This window comes from Talpa occidentalis, unplaced genomic scaffold (assembly GCF_014898055.3).
Source record: "Talpa occidentalis isolate TD23 unplaced genomic scaffold, MPIMG_talOcc4v2.1 talOcc4.9, whole genome shotgun sequence".
Lineage (NCBI taxonomy): Eukaryota > Metazoa > Chordata > Mammalia > Eulipotyphla > Talpidae > Talpa > Talpa occidentalis.
Genome location: NW_023605305.1, coordinates 41,012,532 through 41,017,970, shown reverse-complemented (window position 1 = coordinate 41,017,970; position 5,439 = coordinate 41,012,532).

The window sequence follows — 5,439 nt, the reverse complement described above, 5'->3', positions numbered from 1 at the left end:
CCCGTTTATAAAAAGTTCAACAGTAATTTTCTCTGGATATAGAAATCATAACAATGGTTGACTCAGAGCAAAAGAGTGAGAGTTGACTGGAAGGGGTTCAAGGGAATTTTCTGGATTTATGAAAAACTATATGCATGGATTCGGAAGGTGTTTACATGGATGTAGACATGTATCAAAACTCATGTAGGGCCTCCCCTGGTGGCCCAGCGGTTGAGCCTGGGCTGCAAAACTACCCGCCGCCTCTGAAGCACGGGTTCGATCCCCGGCCACCAGCGAGGGTCCCACATGGCGTGCAAACCTCTCCTGTCTCTCCCACATGGCGCTGCTCCCCTCAGCAGTGTATTTTGTCGGTCTGCCTGTTCTGTTCCCTGCTCTGGCTCTGGTGAATTCTCTCACCCGCCCATGCTTCTGACTGTACCCAGTGCTTGTATAAATAAACAAATAAATAAACAAACAAACACATAAATAAAAAAAACCTCATGTACATTTTCTGGACATTTTACTGAATATAAATTATACCTCAAAACAAACAATATGAATTAATTTATTTTATCTTTACTTGCAAGCAAGTTTTATAGCAATGGTTCTCAACTATGGGCAATTTTACATTCCTAGGGGACATTTGGTCATGTCTGCCAACATAATTGATTATCACAGCTACAAGAGTTATTTGATGAGTAGACCCCAGAGGTGCTACTAAACATCCTACAATGCATAGGACAGCTCCCAAAACAAAGAATTACTCAGCTAAGAATATAAATAGTACCAGTAGTGAGGAACTCTGCCTTACAGGAAGGAAGTGAAAAGGGTCATGTATAAGCATATTTTGTACCTAAATATAAGAAAAAGTGACTTTAGGCAAAATAGTGGCACAAAATTGTCAAGTTGAGAAGGCAAGAATGAAGAGAAAAAATGTTTTAATAAAAATTAAGATGGTCCATGTTAGAATATAAGATTCATAAGACTGGTAAAAAATCCAATTAATGAACAAATAATAGAGAGGATGGGGCCTCCCCTTTTGGTGCAGCAGTTGAGTGCTGGGTTGCAAAGCTGCCCGCAGCCTCTGCAGCACCGGTTTGATCCCCGGCCGCCAGGCGAGGGTCCAACATGGCGCACAGACCTCTCCTGCCGCCCGCTGCTCCCCTCAGCAGTGTACTTCGTCAGTCTGCCTGCTCTGCTCTCCCCTCTGGCTCTGGTGAATTCTCTCATCCTCCCATGCTTCTGACTGTACCCAGTGCTTCTATAAATAAATAAATAAATCTAAAAAAAAATAATAGAGAGGAATGGATATAAAGTTGTGCTAAGTTCCATGTGATGATTTGTGAATAAAATACAGGGCAGCAGGGAACAGAAGTTGAGGGGAAGTCAGATGAGTAGTGTTCTCCGGAGAAATGGGAATCTGATTTATTGTGCATCATAGGAAGTTAAGAAAGCAGAGATTAAGCTATTAGGAGACCAAATAGAATAGGAGTGTTAAGAACACAGATTAGGTATGTGATGATAAAGAAGCACTCAAGGACACAGAAATACATGTTCATATTAATGAAGGTAATTAGAGTTTGTATCCAAAGATCAAAAGGAATGCTTTCCTGTATAAATGCCTCTTGCACTTACATTATCTAATTCTTATCTGCAAGATGAGAACTTGGATGGGTGGGAAGTAACCCAGATGGTACCCAATTTTTTTCCCCACTTCCTCTCAACTATAGGCTACTAAATCTTATCAAAAACTGCTTTCTAAGAATAACTACCTCAAGGGCACAAGAAGGAAGCTATCTAATATAGGGGATATTGCTTTCTCTCTCCTTGGCTCTGTGAAGCAAAAGCAATATAAATTAACAAACGTACAAAAGGAACACTTGTAAAATTATCATGACCTTGCTTTACACCAACATAGGAAAGAAGATTCAAGAGCATAAAGAAGATAAAGGGAATAGAAGAGGGTGGAATGGAAGAGAAAAGGATAAGAAGTTGTTGAGAAGACACGATTGACACTCTTGTGTTTACATATTAGAATGCAAAGGTCTTCAGCCCAATATCTGAATTTTTTAAATATTTAAAAAATTTATTTTAATTTCAAAAATCTTACACGCTATTATAAAAGGTACAAATATTTAAGTAAGATGTGATAAATAAAACAGATATTAAATAAACTTAATTATTCCTTTATCAGTGAACATTTGGGTAATTTTACTTTTTACTGCTATAAAATAGGTTTTGATCAACAACCTATATTGTCCTTGTACATATAATCTTATGCACCTGTATGAAATTTCCTTTTATATGCAATCCTGTGTATCTGTGTGAGTATATTAGTAGGGTGAATGCCTGGATTACTATGTTAAAAGATACACACTGAAATTTTAAGAACTATTTCATTCTAACACTCTTAAATTTATATGCAAATAAAGTCATGCAATTAACATAGCTGTAAATAAATAAAACAAAAGTTGACAGAAAGACAAATTTGCAATCATAATTGGACATTTTAAAACACTTCTGTCAGAACAAGCAGGCAAGAAATGAGTACAAGATATGAATAGCATTATTAACCAAATTAGCTTATCTCACACACACACACAAACACACATACACACACAATCACTATACTCCAGACAACATTTTGCTGAAATGTATATGGAATCTTTTACCAAATAGTCCATAGCAAAGAACAAGTATAAATCTAAGAATAGGTTTTTTTGTGTACTGTCAAATTAAATTATAAATCAATAATACATTAGGTAGAGAAATTCAAAAACATTTGTAAACTAAGTGAAACAAAAAGTGTAAGACAAAGGCCAGATTTCACTCACTTGTGGAATGTAAATAACAACAAAGAAAAAACAATATGCCAAAACACAACAGAAATGATTTTAGAGTCTATAATTTATAGTGGTTGTCAGAGGGATGGGGTGAAAAACAGGGATAGGAGAGGTAACATGACTGTGTATTAGCCTCGTTTGGTGGATGGTGAATGAAGCATGTGCACATGTTGAGGTCTGACAAAAGACCTCATGCTAATACCTGATTGCCTGATGCTAATACCAGGCAATCATATTACAAGAAAGGAAAAGTTCAAACTAAACTTTCTCATGAATAAAAAAGCAAAAATCCTAATTAAGACATTAGCAAATTGAAACAGGTACTATACCATGATCAAGAAGGGTTTATTCTAGGAATATAAGGTTCATTTAACACTGAAAAAAAAAATCAATGTAAATAACCAAATTGCCAGAAAAAAGGAAGAAAAATCACCTGATCATCTCAATAGATGCATTAAAAAAGAAACCTCTTAGCACATTAGGAATAGGAGACCTTCTTTATCTAATAAATGCATCTATGAAATATCTCTAAACCACAGCATACTTAATTGTGAATATAGAATGCTTTCTCCACCTGGGATTGAGAAGAAAAAAAGATATTCATTCTCTCCACCTGTATTCAACAGTGTACTGTCAGTACTAGCTAGTGTAATAACAGGAGGAGACAAAATAAAAGATATAATATTGAAAAAGAAGAAATAAAAATGTTATTCTTCACAGCTGACATATAGAAATAAAATCCAAAAGAATCCAGAAACTACTAGATATAAGTGAATTTAACTTATTGAATATGATGGATACATTAAAAATACATTATATTTCTACAAACCTGCAAAAAGCAACTAGAAAATTTATAAAAATATTTACAATAGCACCCAAACCTGATCACTGTGAAACGCAGTTGAGATTAATAAAATTTAAATTGACAAGATATGCCATATCCACAGAAGAAAAACCCAGTATCATAAAAATATCAGTTCTCTCCAAAGTGATGTATAAATTCAATGCAACCCTATCAAATCCAGTAGATTTTTTCATAGTGGAATTGACAAACTGATCCTAAATTTCAATATAAATAGATAGGAAGAATTAAGATAATCCAAATAATCCTGAAGAATGACAACAAATCTGGAGTGTTTCACTTACAAAGCAGCAGTAATTACTTACGAAGCAGCAGTAATTACCACAATATTTACACGAATTTTATTGACTGATAGAACCCTGGAATAGAGAAATAAAGTTCTGATGGGGTACCTAAGGGAGTTTGCTTTTCTTTCTTTCCTTTTTTCAGTAAAATTTTTTTGAGGTAACATTGGTTTACATAATTGTATAAAACATCAAGGTACCCATGGTCCCTGACCTTAGTCCATGGTGCTCATTCCCTACTTTGTTCTTACCCCCCTCTTCCTCCTCTGGATGTCTCAGTTTTATGTCAGTTTTCAAGGGTGAGTTCTTAAGCTTGGCTTTATCGGACACTTTTTTTTCTCTATATTCCACATATTAAGTGACATCATCCAGTATTTGTATTTCTCTCAGTTTATCATAATCCCTTCCACTCTACCCATATTGCCACAAATGGCATGAGCTAACCTTTTTTGACTGCTGAGTAGTATTCCATTTTTATATATATATATATATATATATATATATATATCTTCTAGATCCATTCATCTGTTTTGGGACACTTAGGTTGTTTTCATAACTTGGCTATTGTTAAATAGGGGGGCAATAACCATAGGAGTTCAGGTTTCCTTTTCAAATTAGTATTTTTGTGTTCTTTGGGTAGATACCTAGGGGTGGAATTTCTGGGTCCTATGGCAGATCGGCTGCACTGGAGCTGAGAGTACAAGGAGTAAGCAAGCCCTCATCCTCATTCCACTATCATTTTGCCCCAACCCTACATGTTGAGCTTCTGTGTCCTCTCCAGGTATACCATTCTCCCCAAATCTTCACAAGTTCACCAGCCTGAATGCACTGTAGCATGTTTTTCATAGTCAGATACAAATATCTTATTTTCTGTCCATTATGAAATATTTAATAGTATTTATGTTGTTTTCTAATTCTTTTAGTGTAAGTGGATTGTCTGAGGATGTACCAAGAGGTGCTGAGGTCTTGTCATGAGAGATTGCTGGATACGTGGTCTACACTTAACAGGTGCTTATTAAATACACAGAATAGCCAGGCTGCCATTGGCAAGATGGGGGTGGAGGATGGCATTTGGTAGATTTCTTGTCTCTGGCTCAGCAAATATTTGTAAGAAGTAAACAAATCTTTCAGTGATCAAGATGTTTGTCACCTGTGAGTCCTTTCAGGGAACCGGATCTGGACACTCTACCCTCATTCCCAGCATCTGGCACAGGTGACGACAAAGGTTAATGAGTCTTCCAAAATAAAATGTTTGAAAGTACACAGGATTTGAGCTTGGCTATAGTTACTGTTCCTCATATTGGTGACAAAAGCAATTTGGGTCAAAGGGTTATTGTCCTATGATAAACTGCTGTGATAACTTATAAAAAGGTGTATCAGCTATTCATATATATATATATATATAGGGTAAAGAAAGATGCTTCTAAACCAAGATTTTCCAGAGAGAGAAATCAAAAGGAGATGTACAGCA